This window comes from Typopeltis vanoorti, chromosome 3, assembly GCF_054136105.1.
Source record: "Typopeltis vanoorti isolate ZY-2024b chromosome 3, IOZ_Tvanoo_1.0, whole genome shotgun sequence".
In the NCBI taxonomy this organism is placed as follows: domain Eukaryota; kingdom Metazoa; phylum Arthropoda; class Arachnida; order Uropygi; family Thelyphonidae; genus Typopeltis; species Typopeltis vanoorti.
The window spans coordinates 135,520,704-135,541,420 of record NC_143551.1 but is presented as its reverse complement, the minus strand read 5'-3'; the positions used below and the strand labels follow the sequence as shown (position 1 = coordinate 135,541,420).

The 20,717-nt window shown below is 35.0% G+C and overlaps 1 protein-coding gene across 3 annotated transcripts in view; it reads left to right on the top strand.

Annotated features, from left to right (window-relative positions):
* Positions 1-20,070, top strand: part of Nasp (Nuclear autoantigenic sperm protein) — a 218,189-nt gene extending 198,119 nt beyond the window's left edge. For all 3 annotated transcript variants that reach the window (XR_016548137.1, XM_090390866.1, XM_090390867.1), the window contains one exon: positions 19,705-20,070. The gene's annotated coding sequence lies outside the window, so the exon portion shown is untranslated. The remainder of the gene's footprint in view (positions 1-19,704) is intronic.
* The last annotated feature ends 647 nt before the right edge of the window (positions 20,071-20,717 follow it).

Genomic DNA, 20,717 nt, shown 5'->3' with positions numbered 1-20,717 from the left:
GCTAATCTTTCCTCACCCATTCTATTTAAGTGACCATACCACCTGAGATTAGCTCTGCTAACGCATTCCTGGATGCTGACAATGTCAAGTTCTTTCCTAATATCCTCATTTTTAATATGATATTGCCATTGATGGCATCTGTTCACGCCTATAATCTTTCTCAGGACTCTCATATCTGTGGTCTCTAGTCTTTGGTCAAGTGTTTTACTTCTGACCCAGCTCTCAGATCCATAAGTTAAAACTGGTTTGAACACTGTCTTGTATTCCGCTAATTTAGTGTTCCGACTAATTTCTCTCTTATTCCATATGAATTTATTCAATTGACTTCTCACCATACCAGCCGTGCTGATTCTGTTGTCTATTTCTATATATATTTAATTTACCATCTTCACTAAAAATCGTACCTAAGTAGCTGAAATGTTTTACTTGTTCCACAGGTTCCCCGTTCACAACACAATTGATATTTTCAACAATTCTACCTATTTTCATTGTCTTTGTCTTTTTAATGATGACCTTCATACCATATCTATTACAACAGCTATTCAATTTAGTCAAAGAATCTTGCAGATTTATTTAGAAGTATAACATCATCTGCATAAAGCAAAGAGCTGACATTAACATCTCCAATTTTGATATCATGTTTAATACCACTTTCCTTCATAATGTGATCCATATAGATAATGAATAACAGAGGGGATAATGTACATCCTTGTCTCACACCAGATTTAACATTAAACCATCTTCCTGTACTTACTTCAATTCTAACAGCTGACTTACAACTCAAATAAACACTAAGTATTGCTCGATATAATGCCCCATTGACACCATATAACTGCAGCATATTGAATAACTTCTCTCTTGGCACCTTGTCATATGCCTTTTCCAAATCGACAAAACTTAAATACAGATCTTTGTTATATTCCCATGCTTTCTCAACTATTTGTCGTAAAGCGAAGATCTGATCCTGACAGACTCTATTTGGTCTGGATCCAGCTTGTTCTTCACCAAGCTTTTCTTCCACAATTCTTCTCAATCGTTTCTCAAGTATACTTGCATAGATCTTGCCAGGAACACTCAGTAGGGAAATACCTATGCACTTTTATTTCCCTTTTTATATATGGGTACTATGAGAGCTCTACTCCAATCATCAGGAATTCGTCCCTCTGTCCAGGCCTTCTGAACTATGCAGTGCAGCCACTGTAAGATTCTCACACCACCATACTTCAGCATTTCTGGTCGAATATCATCTACTCCTGCTGCCTTTCCACATTTCAAGCCTTTGATGGCTTTTTCTACTTCAAGTATGGATATGTATTCCTGACTGCATGCCTGGTCAGTGTTTTTTACCACTGTGCTGTCATCACTGCTTGTTTCATTTAGCAGTTTTTCAAAGTAATTACTCCATATCAAGATATCTTTTTCTTCCGTTTTCATGTCACCTTTATCATCTCTAACTCCTTTTACGGCACTCTTTCCTCTATTTTTAAGCTTCTTCAACAACCTCCAGAATATCTTACCACCTTCTTGATATTTATTTTCTATATTCTTGCCAAAGTCCTCCCATGATTTTTGTTTAGCTAGTTTTAGTGTTTAGCATTCTTGCATTTGTCTCTATATTCTCTAAGAGCACAAGGTGACTTATTTGACAGGAACTTTTGATATGCTTTCTTCTTGTCCTTCACTGCCTCTTTAACTTCCTGTGTCCACCAGGGAGTTCTGATTTTTTTATCCTTGCAGACAACTTCACCACATGTCTCTCTTCCAGAATCAATCAATATTTTCTTCAGAGTTTGCCACTGAATCACCAAGGCTTGGTTGCTGTTCTCACTCTTTCATTTTTTCTTCAATAATCTTTGTGTATTTTTATTATATTATTTTAGTCTACAGTTCACATCTGAAAGCTGCTCAACTTTTATTCACTTTAAAACTTTCTTACATGTTATTCTTTTCAATATGAAATTCAATTTTATCCTGCTCAAGACTAAATAGTGATCACTTCCAATTTCAAATCCTCTATGCACTCTGGTGTCCTGCACCAGGGAGAAAACATCACTATCAACAATAACATAGTCAGTGAGAATTTTCTTATTCTTTGCCTCTTCTCTCCATGTGAATTTGTGCACATTTATATGTTGGAACATGGTGCTAGTAATAACCAATCTATGTCCTGAGCAGAAATCCAACAGATATTTGCCATTATTATTAGCTTTGCTCTTTTCTCCAAATTTTCCCAAAATATTTTTGTATATCGCAATCATTTCCTACTCTGCTATTTAGATCCCCAACAAGGACCAACTTTTCCTTTTTCATTGTGTCAGTTGCTTTTTCTAAAGCCTCAAAAAATTCTTCCACTTCTACCTTAGTAGAACCTTCTGTGGGACCATAGGCACAAATAAGTCTCATTATCCAGTTCCCCATTCTCATATTTGCCCACATCACTCTACTTGAGACTGACTGCCATTCAAGAAGATTTGCCTCGTGTTTTGTGTTGAATACTATGGCTACTCCTTCTTTTCCTTGATTGTCATTGCCTGAATATAACATTTTGTATTTATCGCTCAGAAAGATCTCACCCGTTTTGGTCTTTTTTTTTTCACCACAGATTTCATTGTATAATAAAAGTACTTGTGTTTCTTGCTTCTGCAATATAGTGTCTGTTGGGGATGGAATGTTTCTATTTTAGTAAAATTTTTACTTTAGTAAGTAAAAATTCACCTATTCCTGAATAAAAATTAATCATATGTATTATAAAAGTGAACTGCATTTGTTGGTCTCCAACAAAATACTAGCATATTACAAACTTAGTAAGTTAATTGTTTTCTAATATATTAACCACATTAGTTCCCCCCCCCCCCCCCACACACACACATACGGCATTTGGTTATAATCAAAGAATGTCATATGTGATGTGTCCGCCAATATGCAAGCAAGAAATTGCCTAGGGGCACAGTGTTTTCTCTTGCCCTGCCAGATAGTTAGGATGGTGGCAAGAGAGTCCCAATTCGAATGTGTTAAGTGTTGCCTTCCCCCTTCCCAGTCTAGCATCTTTAGTAACAAACTGGATACTAAAATCATTCCCAGTATCATTAGTGCACAACTTACTCTGACACACCACTGGTCATTTGACTTCATTATATCTACTCTTTAATGTCTGTCATCAGTATCCACTTATCCATACTATGAAATTCTTGTTCGGCCCCACTGCTCCAGTTTACTTAATAGTGTCTTATGTGTTATCTTGTCAGATAGCTTTGCAAGATCTAACAGTATCATTGTATAGCTTTTGTTTTTCCCTTATTCAGCTCATGTTATGGGGTTACTTGAGAGTCAAAACTAGGTAAATGCAAAAAAAATCAGTACGGCTTATGGTCTAATGTCCAATCCTCACCTTTATATGGTGTACCTCTTTAATAAGTCCACTAAATACTAAATGAATGAGAATGAGTTGGTAATTTGGGATTTAGCCAACCAGATTGCATTCTTTATTGGTGTAAACCACAAACCAGCATGTTGGTACAATATTATGGGTTTTTATGCTGGCTGTGGGGACATTTAGCCATTTAAAGCCATCCCCCATTGTTTTCGTTAGGGAAACAAACAGTTTCCCTAACGAAAATCAAACAGTTTAAAAGTCAGCTACTGGAACACGCTCAGTTACAGAATTAAGAAAATAGCATCATCAACATAAGCAGAACTAGAGAGGTATAACATGGACATAACTAGTGTTACTGAGACAAAGAAGACTGAAAGAGATGACTTCTTGCTAAATAATAAATATGGGATCTTATTTTTTGAATTCAGTGCCAAAGATGAAGATCAGCTGAAAATTGACTGGAAGGCAATTTCAAGTAGTTATATGGGCAAACTTCAAAATTGGGAATTGAATAATGAAATTGTGCCTGTGGTCCCACAAAGGAAGAAGTAGAAGAATCTTTCAAGTCATTAGAGAAGGCAGTTGACAAAATGGAAAAGCTGATCCTTGTTGGTGATCTAAGCAGGAAAATAGGAAATGAATCCTGGGCATAATGTTTTGGGGAAATTTGGAGAAGAGAGCAAAACTAATAATAATGTTAAGAATCTACTTGAATTTGTTTAGAACATGGACTAATTATTGCTAACCACTTGTTCAGACATAAAGACATGCACAAATTCACATGGTGAGAAGATACAAGCAATGTCTCCTTTCATTCAGTTAAATTAAATGACAAATAGCACTCATTATATGTGATTTATGCAGTCAACAACCATTTGAAATAAAAAATTATATTAATACATCTATAGACAACTGCTAGGGGTGCTTAAGGGTCAAAGCTGTATAACTGAGAGGAGACCTCCACATAGCCTTTAAAGGAATGCAGAGAACCGACCAGGGCTTCTGACCTAATGTCAAATCCTCACCTTCTCATGGTGCACCCTGTTGGGTATCTACTTTGATACTGAACGAACGAAGATGGGCTGGCAATTTGGGATTTAGCCGACCAAATTGTATTCTTATTAGTTAAACCAAAATAAAAAAATGATGGTACAACATGACAAAATTTCATGCTGGCTGGGGCGTCGCCCAGTTAAACAAGGCCCCCGTTGTTTTCGCCAGAGAACCAGGGCGAACAACGAAAAGTCAGCTACTGGAACAAATCTGAAAACACACTCCAACTCAAAATCAACAGAGTTAAAGATCAGTACTATCAATATAAGAAGCCTGAATGGCAAAGAAATGGAGCTAGCTGAGGAATTAGATAAGTACCAGATCGACATAATAGGGGTGACTGAAACAAAAAAGACAAAAACTGGTGAGATCTTTCTGAGCAATAAATACGAAATGTTATATTCAGGCAATGACAATCAAGGAAAAGAAGGAGTAGCCATAGTATTCAACACAAATTATGAGGTTAATCTTCTTGAATGGCAGTCAGTCTCAAGTAGAGTAATGCGGGCAAATATGAGAATGGGGAACTGGACAATGAGACTTATTTGTGCCTATGGTCCCACAGAAGGTTCTACTAAGGTAGAAGTGGAGGAATTTTTTTAGGCTTTAGAAAAAGCAACTGACACAATGAAAAAGGAAAAGTTGGTCCTTGTTGGGGATCTAAATAGCAGAGTAGGAAATGATTGTGAAATATATAAAAATATTTGGAAAAATTTGGAGAAAACAGCAAAGCTAATAATAATGGCAAATATCTGTTGGATTTCTGCTCAGGACATGGACTGGTTATTACTAACACCATGTTCCAACATAAAAATGTGCACAAATTCACATGGAGGGAAGAGGCAAGGAATAAGAAAAGTCTCATTGATTGTGTTATTGTTGATAGTGATGTTTTCTCCCTGGTGCAGGACACCAGAGTGTACAGAGGATTTGAAATTAGAAGTGATCACTATCTAGTCTTGAGCATTAAAATTAAATTTCATTTAGATAAAATTAAATTTCATATTGAAAAGAATAACATGTAAGAAAGTTTTAAAGCGAATAAAAGTTGAGCAGCTCTCAGGTGTGAACTGTAGACTAAAATACACAAAGATTATTGAAGAAAAAATGAAAGAGTTTGAGAACAGGAATCAAACTTTGGAGATTCGGTGGCAAACTCTGAAGAAAACATTGATTGATTCTGCCAGAGAGACATGTGGTGAGGTTGTCTGTAAGGATAAAAAAAATCAGAACTGCCTGGTGGACACAAGAAGTTAAAGAGGCAGTGAAGGAAAAGAAAAAAGCATATCAATAGTTGCTGTCAGATAAGTCAGCTTGTGCTCTTAGAGAATATAGAGACAAATGCAAGAATGCTAAACACTGTGTAAAACTAACTAAACAAAAGTCATGGGAGGACTTTGGCAAGAATATAGAAAATAAATATCAAGAAGGTGGCAAAATATTCTGGAGGTTGTTGAAGAAGCTTAAAAATAGAGGAAAGAGTGCCGTAAAAGGAGTTAGAGATGATAAAGGTGACATGAAAACGGAAGAAAAAGATATCTTGATATGGAGTAATTACTTTGAAAAACTTCTAAATGAAACAAGCACTGATGACAGCATAGTGGTAATAAACACTGACCAGGCATGCAGTCAGGAATACATATCCATACTTGAAGTAGAAAAAGCCATCAAAGGCTTGAAATGTGGAAAGGCAGCAGGAGTAGATGATATTCGACAAGAAATGCTGAAGTATGGTGGTGTGAGAGTCTTACAGTGGCTGCACTGCATAGTTCAGAAGGCCTGGACAGAGGGACGAATTCCTGATGATTGGAGTAGAGCTCTCATAGTACCCATATATAAAAAGGGAAATAAAAGTGCATAGGTATTTCGCTACTGAGTGTTCCCGGCAAGATCTATGCAAGTATACTTGAGAAACGATTGAGAAGAATTGTGGAAGAAAAGCTTGGTGAAGAACAAGCTGGATCCAGACCAAATAGAGTCTGTCAGGATCAGATCTTCGCTTTACGACAAATAGTTGAGAAAGCATGGGAATATAACAAAGATCTGTATTTAAGTTTTGTCGATTTGGAAAAGGCATATGACAAGGTGCCAAGAGAGAAGTTATTCAATTTGGTGCAGTTATATGGTGTCAATGGGGCATTATATCGAGCAATACTTAGTGTTTATTTGAGTTGTAAGTCAGCTGTTAGAATTGAAGGAAGTACAGGAAGATGGTTTAATGTTAAATCTGGTGTGAGACAAGGATGTACATTATCCGCTCTGTTATTCATTATCTATATGGATCACATTATGAAGGAAAGTGGTATTAAACATGATATCAAAATTGGAGATGTTAATGTCAGCTCTTTGCTTTATGCGGATGATGTTATACTTCTAAATAAATCCGCTACAAGTCTGCAAGATTGTCTGACTAAATTGAATAGCTGTTGTAATAGATATGGTATGAAGGTCAGCAATAAAAAGACAAAAACAATGAAAATAGGCAGAATCATTGAAAATGTCAACTGTGTTGTGAATGGAGAACCTGTGGAACAAGTAAAACATTTCAGTTACTTAGGCATGATTTTTACTGAAGATGGTAAATTAAATATAGAAATAGACAACAGAATCAGCAAAGCTGGTATGGTGGGAAGTCAATTGAATAAATTCATATGGAATAAGAGAGAAATTAGTCGGAACACTAAATTAGCTGTATACAAGACAGTGTTGTTCAAACCAGTTTTAACTTATGGATCGGAGAGCTGGGTCAGAAGTAAAACACTTGACCAAAGACTAGAGACCACAGATATGAGAGTCCTGAGAAAGATTATAGGCGTAAACAGATGGCATCAATGGCAATATCATATTAAAAACGAGGATATTAGGAAAGAACTTGACATTGTCAGCATCCAGGAATGCGTTAGCAGAGCTAATCTCAGGTGGTATGGTCACTTAAACAGAATGGGTGAGGAAAGATTAGCAAAACAAGTGTTCTCTGCCAGGTTGGCAGCAAAACGACCCAAAGGAAGACCAAGATATAGGTGGATTGATATGGTACAAAGTGCCTTAGACGATAGAAATATAAGATCTGATAATGTTGGAGTCTTGACAAGTAACAGACTGATTTGGAGGAAAATTGTAGATAGGAAATTAATAATGATGTAATTTTTTTCATGTAGTACTGTCATAACCTGTATACCCCTTGAGGGTACATAGCAGGAATTTGATGATGATGTTTATATTATATGTTCACTTTCTAGTGTTTTTATTTTTTTTCATTAACAATTTCAATCTCTTCCTCTTGATGTTTATTTTTATCCTTGCTCTCGCTAGCCTATGCTCACTATCATAAAAAGAGAAAAAAGTTGCAGAAATTAGCAGGGCTGAAAAGAGAAAGAAGCAGGTGATCCAAAGTAATAATAAAGACTGAGGAAACAAACAAGAAGAACAAATTAAGAAGAATATTATGTACTGAGATTTCATTATGTACTTATTAATGAAAGTGTAACAAAATCATGTTTCCCTGGCACAGAAATTCCTGATATTAGCATATCATTTAGATGCAAAAAGGGTAAAGTGAAAGAACTAATTATCTTGGTTGGCACAAATGATCTGAGAGGTAAGAAGTATTCTATGAGGGAGGATGTAAAGGAGTTAGAAAAATGCACAAATGAAGAGTGAGGAGTTGAAGATTGCAAGTCTCCTGCTGCACTATGATAGAGGTGAACTGAGGAGGAGGATGTTGGTAGCAAATGAATCAGTGTCCAGACAGCTCACTGCCAACAAGTCATTGCGAGGAAAAATCATCGCAGAGACTATTCATCACTGGAAAATTCATTGTGAATATATGTGAAAAAAAAAAAATTTTTCCCACATAAGAAAATTTTTTTAAAATTTTATTCTGATAGTGCTTTTGTATGATGACACTGCTTTTTAAACATTAATTTCCCCAATATCACAATTTAATGATTGATATTTATCAGGAAATAATATAAATGAGAAAATATACAAAATTTGCTCATTTGTAATAATCACAATTTAACTTCAGTATCAGAATATTAAAAGTTATCTGATACAATAACGAATTCAAATAAAAAGAAGGTGCACACAGGTTACCTAGCAGTACTTGTGTGTGTGTGTGATAGTTTGGAAAGGGGGGGGCGGTGAGCCATCATAGATGAAATACAATTTTAATTCTGTTATGAAAATTTTAGAAATAAAATTTCATTTTGATGCATGCACCTATACATGTTTCGAATGATGAACTATAGGGGAAAGTATCGCTACTTCAAAATTGCCACATAATATTAAATTAGCAGAAAATGTGTATATAAGTTTACTTCATATGAGCCATTCATTTCAATATATAATGAGTGATTCTAGGAAAGCAAGAAAGTTGAATGCAAAGAACTACAGATTACGGTATAAATATTATACATTATGTGATATGATCCAAGATTTATGTATGATTATCTATAAGGTAATATCATAAAAGAGCGAACTTTCATGCAATCTGTGAACTAATTTTCTAAGATCATGAATAAAAAATAAAGAAAACAATTTATAACAGATGGTGGCTGTATTTATTTTAAGATTCGGATTTTTATGAATTTATAAAATAATTGTTTGACAAAAATAATTATCTTGAATCAAGTTCTGGGAGAATAAAATGTATTGGTGACTAAGATAATTAGGGGAAAAAAAAAAAAAAAAAAAAAAAAAAAAAAAAAAAGATAGTGGCATTGTTCTCCAGAGTGGTGCAAATCTTAAGTGAAGAAATATGAAAGGATCTCTTATTTGCACTGGCATTAAAAACTATAATTATATGATAAAACAAGTAGCAAAAATAAATATAACTTGTAGGTAATGTAATTTAGATTCCAGTTACTGAGCAAACGGCAAGCAACTGCATTTCTGGCAATAGGTAACTGAATGTAGCTACGTACACAAGGTAATCTGGTTAAGTGTTCTCGTCAGCATGAAGGATTATCACACCTTCTAAAAAGATATGACAGTCAAATGCACTTGATATCCATGTTTTTTCAACAGGTGGTCTGACTTGTATCCAGGATTTGTTGGAAGTATATATATATATATATATATATATACACACACACACACACACACACACACACACACACACACACATTCTGGCCGGTTGGGAGGTTAACCCTGCAGAGGTCACGGTCGAAAAACTTGCAGCTTAGGTTGCATGTATCCGAGAGATGCATTCATTATTAGTACATGCTGAAATGCGATAAAACTTTAAAAAAAAACACTACAAATATACATGATGGTTTATTTATTTTCAGTTTACAATCTAGAAGTTATTGAAAAAAAGAAACAAATAAATAAATAAAAAAACTAAACCAATACTATACTGACATCGGAGCTTGCAGTATCTCTCAGATACAATTTACTATCAAATATCACTTTGACTTTTGCATTCAATTCTGTCATTCTCATCATTGGATTCAAGTAATGTTCGCTGAATTTCTTCAACATCTGATGGATTACCCTGTTGATATATTTTTTCAGCCATTTTCAATGGTAAATAAATAAAATTAAAAAAAAAAAAAAAGTCAATACTATATTGACATTAGAGTTTGCAGTATCTCTCAGATACAATTCACTATCAAATATCACACACCTCTACATAACACATTAAACCAAACTGACTTCAATTTTCTAACGAATTACGTTTTCAGCGAATTTTTTCTGCAATGAGTTTTTCCTGCAATGAATTGTCCGTGAACCAAATGAATCAGTAGGCAGGTTGTGCAGAAGGAATGATGTAGGATCGGTGGTCTGTGTTTGATGGAAAGAAGGATTTTTTATAATGATGATGGACTGCATCTATATGGTTTTGGTGTTAGGTGTCTAGAGAGAGAGAGAGCCATGTTCACTGAGCATGGTGAAATTCATATCCAGGAAAACTTGAGCGATTAGGGTGGAAGTAGGAGAGTTTGTGTGAACACATCCATGAGGCAAGTGAGTGTGAGAATGACCAAGTGCAGAATCTAGTCTCTCAAGCAAAAATATTGAATAAGTTAGTCAATTCAGAAGGTAAAGGTGATTGGGCCAGCCTAAAGGGATACTTCAGTTACTATATCCTAATACCAGAAGTATCAGGAACAAGAGGGAGGAGTTTTTGGCTTTGGTTAGTGCAACCTCACCAAAAGTTATAGTCATTGGCGAGACTTGGATACAGGGATAGAATGTTGAAGGGATTAGTATTTTCAGGAAAGATAAGGATGATGATAGGCAAATTAGTACAATGAGCGCAGGAACTTCAACTATGGAGATATAAACTGGAAGAAAGAAAGATTACATGACAGGAAGGAAATGGCATTTATAAACCTACTGAGAGATAATTACTTGAGGCAGCATGTGATGGGGGAACTAGGGGTGTGAGAGTACTGGACCTGGTCATAGGACCAGAAGAGCTATCCATAACCAATGTGGCTACATTGCCTCTGATTTGCAAAAGTGACTATGTGGTCTTGACTTGGGAGATTATAAAACATGAGGGATATTCTATCAAGAAGGGGTATATGTGGAACTTCAAGACACATGATTATGCTTAGGAGGAAGTTTAATTAAGTCTCAGCTCTGGTAGAGTTCCAAGGGAGTGGAAAAAGAGAAAAATAATTCTCTTATATAAGAGAGGTTTAAGACTGCAGTAGTAAATTATAGACCAATCAGTATTTTAGGCATAGTGTTTTACTGGAAAAATTTGTCAAAAGAAGAATTTAAGAATGGGTGGATAAGAATATGATACTTTATGAGACTACATCATGTAGCCTCATTATAGTAGTGATAGCTGATTTGGATAAAGGAAATGGCTACATGGTGATTTTGCAAGGGCATTTGAGAGAATACCAGATGGAACTCTGTTATGCAAATTAGAACAAATGGGGATAGATATGACACTGGTTATGTGTTGAGCAGCCACCCTCTTGAGGAGGGTAGCTGCTCAACAGATATCAAAGAGCGGTATGTGGCAGGGTGGAATCAAAGCAAAAACAGGTGACTGGGGGTGTGCCATGAGGTTCATTGGGATCACTCATTTAATTTGTACATAAATGATATAGGAAATAACCTGAAAGGAAATATTCAGTTGTTTGCTAATGAAAATTAGGTAGAGTAATAGTTTATCAAAGTGATGTGGAGAGTTTGGGGGACAATTTAAATACGCTGTCAGTATGGGAAAAAGATAATGGGTGTCAGTTTAATGTTGAGAAATGGAAGGTTATGCATTTTATAAAAAAAAATTACAAGCTGTGTACCACAATGATGGAACTGTACTCCAGGAAATAGATGAAACTAAAGATTTAGGGGTGGTGGTAGACAGAGTTAAAGTTTAGAGGACTTGTTGCTAAAGTAGCTCATAAGATTATTTGGCTATTGAAGAACACAAACAAGTAGAGATAAGGAAGTTATTCCACTTTATAAGACCTTGATATGTCCACATTTGGATTACCATGCTTAAGTCTGGTGCCCTGGGTTTCTTGGGGATAAGGAAGCAAGGGAAATGCTTCAGCAATGGGTGGAGAGCCAGAACAAGAGGTCATCCCTGGAAGTTGAATAAAGGTGTGGTTGGTGGGGGGGGGGGTGAGGACTAGATGGTTTGCTTGGAGAGTTGTGAATGAGTGAAATGGGTTGCCAGAGTCACTTGTGAGTGCTTTGTCTGTTAGTGGGTTCAAGGAGAAGTATGATAGATTGTGTGGATAATTGAGGTCTCCTGCAATGATTCTTCAGACTCCTTGGAGGTGCCTGTAAAACAACACTAATAATAATAACTAGGATTAAAACAAGGAGTAGTCTGGCTCCAACACTTTTTTTTTTTTACTTGACCTTGAAATATGTTATCTGGTCATTGCCAGTAGGTTCTAAAGACACTCTTAAGAAACAAGTTAGTAACATACACATTAACGTCATATCTAGAACCAAACAGAAGGCAGAATAAAAATATTTTGAATTAGAAAAATCAGCAGATCTAAAAATTAATGAACAAAAAACTAAAATAATGATCAATGCCAAGAAGAATCATTTACCTGATACAAATGTGAAAATTGATAACCTTGAAATAGAAAAAGTGAAATAATTCAGATATTTAGAAGTTATAATCATAGGCGAACCAAATAAGATGGTAGAAGTGTGGAATCAGATGGAAGGGTAATCAGGCTTTTCATTCTCTCGTGTATTTCCCCCAAAAGATATCCATTGGAAAACTAGTTTTCCTTAATAGATCATTGATAATTCATTTATTGTTACCTGCAGATGCGAAACCAGGATATTTACAGTGAGAATAGAGAATTTGATTTCAGCTTTTGAAAGGAAAATCTTTAAAAAAAATATGCCAAGTGAATGATAATGGGCTTTGTAGTATCAGATACAACCATGAGTTACATCAACTTTACAAAGAGCCTATAATATTTAGTATAATAAAGTTCAAAAGATGCAGTGGGCAGGATGTGTTTTTTAATATCTCTTATTAAAATGATCTAATTATGAAATTATCAAATATTGTCCTCTCACAATATGAGATAAATTTCCATTTGTTTGCATTTGTGATCTGGTTTCATTTTTACTTAACTACCATCTGTGTTGAATGCAGAGCAAGTTCAGTTTGGTCTTTAATGACCTGATATTTCATGCAGCCATAATGTTAATTTTTTTTTTTTATAGAAGTAATAATTGTGATGCCCTCTCTTCCAATTTAACAGCAGACTTTCATTATGGCTTCAGTCTTCATAATTGAGAGCTAGATTGTGCTGTCAGATATAGTTAAGTTGCCAGTTGTATAATTCACTCAGTTTCTATCCAAGATCATTTTATTCAATAAGGATATAATGCCTATATATTTTAACTAAGAAATCAAAATTTCTGATAGTGATACCATTATTGGTAACTGAATTGTTGCATTAATTGATGTGGAGTGCATTTCTAGCATAGTGACGTTATCACAATTGTATCTATACTTGTGTTTAACATGTTATACTACATACATAATTTTATACATAAAATGTCTGATGAAAAATAAATTATATCTGGTAATCCTGAATACTAGATTTTATTAAAAATGACTACAGCTAGAGAAGAATAATCACTTCAAATAGTTGAATCAGTAAAAAGAATTATAATGGGGGATGCCATTAAATAAGACTACTATAACATTTATTATTATTATTACCATAGATCCCTATTGGGGACTTATCGAGGGAGACCACATATCATCTACCAGCTATTATAACATTTCTTGAATTCATTCACATTATTTGTGCCCACCACCTCCAAAGGCCAGCTATTTCAATCACGCACTACATTTTAAGAGAAAAATATCTCATAGAGCAAGTAGTGTGTGATTGGGTGTTTCTTCATTGAATTCATTTTCAGTTTCCATGAATGCCCTTTTATCCTCTCTCCCCAACCTACATAAAATAAATAAGTAGTACTAATGCTATGACCCTTTCAAAAAATTTGGCAGTCTCTGTCATATCATCCCTCTTTTTGCTGTATACTAGTGTCTACAGTTAACAGCAAAAAGAGGGATGATATACTTTGCAGAACAAAATTCTCAATGGCATTCCATAATCCTGCTATTAACTTTAACACTCATTTTCACTCTCTCCACTGTATCATCACCACTATGGAAACTAAGAGACCAGACTTGTGCACAGTAGTTGAAGTCATATCAAGACCTTGTAAAGAAGCAAAATGACTTCCCTATCTTTGCATGCCAAGGTTTGTTTCAGTATTGCTGTAGTCCTCTGAGTTGTATTTACAGTCTTTGCTATATGGCTCATGAACTTCAACTTCCTACTCAAACTCCATGATTCTGAGCCTAGTCAGTTTTTTCTAGCATAGCCTCGCTAATATAATATGCCATTCGATATCTCATCAGAACAAAGTGCATAACTAGCACTGAACTGACAGTTATTTTCACATGCCCACAGTTCCTGCTTATTCAAATCATTCTGCAAGCACTGTATGTCAGTTGCATTCCTAATTACCTTATCTATTTTGCATCATCAGCAAATAACTATTGTTTTCTGTCAAATCCTTCCCAATAGCAGAATGTATAATTCTGCTAGTGTAAAGATTGAATAATGGACCAATGACTAATTACTTTAAATCTTGCAGACTCATCCCCTGCATACAATTTTTTGATATCTTAGTTGCTCATCCTCTTATCCATGCTAATAGCTTACCAACCTCATAACCTCCAATTTTTGCAACAGTCTTCCATGCTGTATTCTGTCAAAAGCTTTACCAAAGTCTAAAAGTACAATGGTATATTCCCAAGCCATACAAACTCACTACTACATAGAAAACTTATTAACACTTGGACTGAAATCATCTGATATCATTAGCATCATCATCCTCCTCCTTTTCTGTCCTTCCTAAAAATACTGTACCATTTACACCCAATACCAGTTAGTAATTCTCCCTCAGAAAGCCAAGTTTCATTAATTTTGTTTAACAACAAAAACTGCTTCTTTCCTTTAGGCATTATACCAGGTGAGAACCACTGTTTAGTAAATAGGTTCTAATAACTGTTTATGCTCAATACAGTTCAAAATCATTGAGTTAAATTTTTGATTTGTTTATATTTCCATTTCATAATCACATGATTAATTTGTATAAAGGAACTCTTGAGAGGTGATACTTTGTAAAAATTCAATGAGTATGTCAATAGTTTAGGGCAGTGGTTCCCAACCTTTTTCCACTTGTGTAGCCCTTTTAAACATGTTTTCTATGAATTGTACCCCTTGTTTATAAAATAGCTAATGATTGGTAGAAGAGTGGTTTCGGGGAGGGGTTCATAGCCACGTCCTCGCTAATCATCGTTCACTAATGTGAGCTAGTTTTGAAGTGTCACTATTAGCAGTGATTCAAACTTAACATTTATTGTTCCCTAACTAACATTTTGTATTTTGTTTACTTTACTTGTTTTTCTGCCATTACTGATTATTTTTTGTGTACCGCCCAGCACGTACCTCCAGTTGGAAACTGATGGTTTGAAGTGAACATGTGTTATCCACATTTCAACCAATTGCTTGTTGTTTATTGATTTTTATTACTGAAGGTTTTCCTCCTTCAACTAAGGCTCAGCATACCTTCAGAAGGCAGTGTTTCTCAACCTGTGTCTGCATGCAGACTTAAATTAATTAAATAAATATATATTTTTTAGTTATTCAAACAAATTAAAATTGAATAAGTAAGTAAAAATTATTGAAATCAAATGGAGACTTAAAAAAAAACAAATAGCATCAGCATGTTCAAAGGCGGAAGCAATAAAACTATATTGTTTACTTCACCCCTCTTTTATTACTCATCATTCTGGCACTACAATAATTTGTAGCAGCAGAATGACGAATAATAAGAGGGATGAAGTGAACAACAATATAGTTTATTGCTTCCACCCTCCCTTGTTTTGTCAGATTTGAAGTGAATATGTGTTTATCTACATTTCAACCAATTGCTTGTTGTTTATTGATTTTTATTACTGAAGGTTTTCCTCCTTCAACCAAGGCTCAGTATACCTTCAGAAGTACTAATGATACTTGGACAAAGTGTGTCGTGAGTTAACAACAGTATTCATATATTTTTCGGAAACCTTTTTAATAATGGAAAAGTGGCTTAGAACTAGGACTTTGAAAATAAGAGCAAATGAAAGAGGTGATGCTAACCCTAATTTTGATACACGTGTTGTAATGACAAGTAAATCTGATGCTATTAAAGTAGAAGAAACAAGCAGTTCAAAGAAAAAATACAGTAAGAAATATAATAGTTCATATTTGGAATTCGGGTTTACTTGGTGTGAAGATGAAAGTGAACAGAAACCTCAGTGTGTTTTGTGTTATGAAGTGTTGTCGAACGGGTGCGTGAAACCTGCGAAACTCCAACATTTAGAAACTAAACATTGTGATGTGAAAAATAAGCAAATTGGGGGGGGGGATGCCAATTTCAGCGACATTAAATCATGGGAAAGATGTGGTTTCGGCCATGGGTTCGATTAATAGGAAGGCACTGAAGCATCTATCTCTTAAGTTTGCGCATAGCGAAAACAGGGAAACCTCATTCTTTTGGGGAAAATTTATTACTTCCAACTATAAAAGATGTGGTAAAAACTATGTTTGGCAACAAGTTACTAAAAGATGTTGATTTGACTCATCTTTCAATGACACTGTAGGTTGCAGAATCCATTAATCGAAAGAGTTAAGAAGAGCCCTTATTATGCGTTACAAATAGACGAGACTACTGATGTTACAGATGATGCGCAGTTAATATGCTATGTAAGATATGCGCATAATAACAACATTCATACCAATATTCTGTTTTGTAGAACTTTGTCATCCCGAACAACTGGAGAAGAAATATTTCACACTCTCAATAATTACATAATACACAAAGGGATCCAGTGGGAAAAATGCATGGGTTTCTGTTCGGATGGAGCTCGTGCCCTTACAGGCAGGCATAGTTGGGGGTTGTTTCTATGGTCCAGGAAGTGGCTCCAGATATGAATCGGGTATATTGTTTCATATATAGGGAAAGGTTGGCCTCCAAAGGAATGCCACCAGAATTAAAACTGTGCTATGCAACGCTGTAAAGCTAATTAATTTTATTAAGGCTCGACAGTTAAATAACAGGTTATTTTCAGTACTCTGTGATGAAATGGGCAGTGAATAGATGCAACTTTTGCTTCATTCTGAAATTCGCTGGCTTTCTAGGGGCAAAGTACTAACAAGATTATTTCAATTAAGGCACAAAGTTTTATTGTTTGTAAATGAACGTAATTCTAATTTTGCATCACTCCTTGTTTACGAAGCATGGTTATCAACACTATCCTATCTTTCAGACATTTTTTTAGAAATTAAATGAACTAAATCTCTCCCTTCAGGGAAATTCTTTAACTGTTCTTGATGCCTATGACAAAATAAAGGCATTTGAGGGAGAAAAAAAACTGGTGTTGTGCATTAGTTATATAAAAGACAGATAATTTGCACCTTTTCCAACATTGGAAACCTTTTTAGTGGAAAATTATTTTTTTGTTGATTCTGAGTTTCTGGAAAGGGTTTGTGATGACCACCTCAAAACTCTGAAACATATTTTCCAAATAACTTTTATAAGAAATTTCTCTGGATTCGAGATCTATTTCAGGCTTGTAGTCATGAAAATGACCTTTCATTATCGAAAAAAGAAAGTTAATTAAGCTTTCAAGTGACAGTGGGCTTAAAATGCAATTCCGTGATGTTGGTTTGGCTTGATTCTGGATCCTGCCTTCAGTGAGAGGTGAATTATCTGAAGAAGCACTGAAAATCGTCATGCAGTTATCTACAACTTATCTTTGTGAGAAAGGATTTTCATCGCTTCTTCAAATAAAAACAATACAGAAATCGTCTTGGTGTGTGTGTGTGCTGAAGTTGACCAATATTGAGCCAGATATCCAGCAACTCTGCAAAGACTGAGAAGCTTAACCATCTCATTAAAATTAAGTAGTAACATAATTATATCATTATTTATTTGGACTACAATTTCTAAATATTCTCGTTACTGGTTTTGGAATTAATCCATTTCCAAAATCGGTGATGAAACGAAAGTGACGTCATGGTGAGGCTCAGCTCTGCTAGCGAGGAGGATAGCTGCCCGCATCCCTTTTAGCAAAGTTCCGTATCTCATACGGTTGCTTGCGGGAATATGCAGGTGAGCACACCAAATCCGTACGGTCATGGATTGTACAGAAACACATCACAACGTAACGAATACAAGCACCACATGGGACGGATATAAATAAAACCACCACATGATTATTGAATCTGCCAGATTTACGATGACCACTGTTGCGTGTCTGGATAAACAGGATGGATATAATTAAAACCATCATCAAACACAGCACAAATCACATGCCTACCATATATACAGCATATGGTCGCTGGCAGGAAAATGCTCCCGACCATGTGGATTGGACCCCACATAACAGGATGTCTTAATTTTTTTTTTTTTTTTTTTTTTTTTTTTTTTTTTTTTGGTGGTCATGGAAAACTTGTCAGGGAAATAAGGCGATTCTTATCAGCTGGAAGAGTGTGTGTGGATGGATGGCTTTGGGATGTTCTGAGTGAAATTTTTGGGTATATGCAGGGGATGGTTTGGACAGGACAAGGGATGGAATCCGTGGATGTCAAATTCGTATTCAGTATTATGATGAATGGAGTAAGATAAGAACATTTTTCCCTCGTCTCACAATGCACTTAGCGAATAGAACAGTTTACATGTCGCAGGTCAAATCAGAGAGTGCATGAAGATTCTTTGGGCTAACATCATGAGTATGGGCAGATGAATGGGGATAACATATAAAAGTTGCTGTGGGTAGATGAATGGAGATTAAAGATAAATGTTGTTGTTGTGGGCAGGTGAATGAAGGTATCAGCGGGATGACACTGACATTCCCCATGGTATCAACGGCACTAAAAAAGTTGTTGTGGGGTGAGCTTGATGAATGGGGATAACATAAAATATAAAAGTTGCTGTGGGCAGATGAATGGGGGTATCAGCAGGACCTGGCTGACATACACATTCATTTGCCCACAGCAAATCAAACCGATACCTTTATTTGTTTAATAAAAATTAAAACTTTGTTTAGTGATGATACACTTTTAATCATTTACTTCCAACTTAATTAGGTTTCCAAAACTTGCTTTTAGATTTATTATGTCATAAAAGGCAGTTTTTTCCCAAAATGTTGGTAAATCCCCACATACATTTTTTTAAAAAAATTTCATGATTTAGTGGTCCGTAGAATTGTTTTAGGCATTTTACTGCTCCTTAGGCTTAGAAAGGTTGAGAAATGCTGGTTTAGGGCATTAATTACATTACATTTATGTATCTAAGCATTATAAGTGGCAGGCTGGATCAAGTCCCAGTGTAATCCTGTTTGGTCTGGAAAAGATCAATATGCTTTGCATAATTAGTTGTTCTTCATTATTTCTATCTTTTTCTTAACCAAAAGATGATTACTTGTGGGGAGGACATGAAAAATAGATTCTGTGCAATGTTTAATTTTCCTTTTGAAAATAAAAATGTTATTATAAACCCTTCGTTGAAACTTTTAACTTCTCCTTTTTAAGTGATATGCTTACTTTTTTATTTATTTATTGTGAAATCATATAATGAAGGAAAATGGTTCTTGAGTACTTAGGTTGACCAATGCTGATATCGATCAGAGAATATGTTTAGTTTTGTGTATTAATGCTAGCTGATTTTAAATTTTTAAATGTTGCCATTATTTTTTGCAGATATATATATACAAAATAGACAACATAAATGCTTTGAGGATATCTTCATTAGAATAAAATTACCAGATAGCTGCCCAAAGAAACCGAAATCTAAGTGGCATCTGTGGTTTAATACAATGAATTGTAAAGAATATTGCTCGGCTATTCATAGCTGAATACCCATACGTTGAAGTGCAAAAATGGAGGCTGAACAGTTGTATATATTTCGATTATAAATATTCTTGATGTAAATTCTGCACTGTTTGACTTTGCTTTATTGATATTTATTCTTTAAATCATTTTTTATACTGAATCACAATAATCGCATTACATAATCAGTGACTTTCTCATATTTGATATGATATGCAATTAAACTTTGTAAAATATCGAAGTTATTGTGTTTTTACATTTGCACACATGCATTCATGTTTGAAGATTTATGGACCACAAAGAAATTCTGGATTGTTAATGAATGCCAACATTCCTGAGTTAGTTTTACATTAATGATTCAAAACAAAATTTTCATAGTAAGAAACTTATAAATTGGATTTATATGCTTATTAATTTGAACACATTTCATAGGAAAATAAGACAAAAAAGGTAAATATGAAGTTATAAATAAATGAGCAATATAATTCTAAGCACAACACTCTACATACAATGAAAAGCACTTAACTGATTTGAAAAATATTTTTGACCTCTGAAGCAGAATTCCTGGATTACCTACTTCATTGTAGAAAGTTTTTTACATTGGGTATATACTATGTAAAAGATACCAAGCAATTTTATAAGCTAGGTTTTAATCCTTTTTTTTTTCCCAAGTAAGCAAACAGACAAGTCAAGTTTGTACCTGAACATAGTCCAAGTCTGAGGCAATTCGTGGTGAAGGTGGAGTAAGCTCTGATGATCACTTTCCTTAGAATTTCCCCTAATGCAAAGCACATCCCCTTGCGGAGATGTATGATGCTATGCATTAAAGGCAAGGGCCACTACCCAGACTGGTTTCGACCTTTATTGAGGTCGTGTCAGTGGGA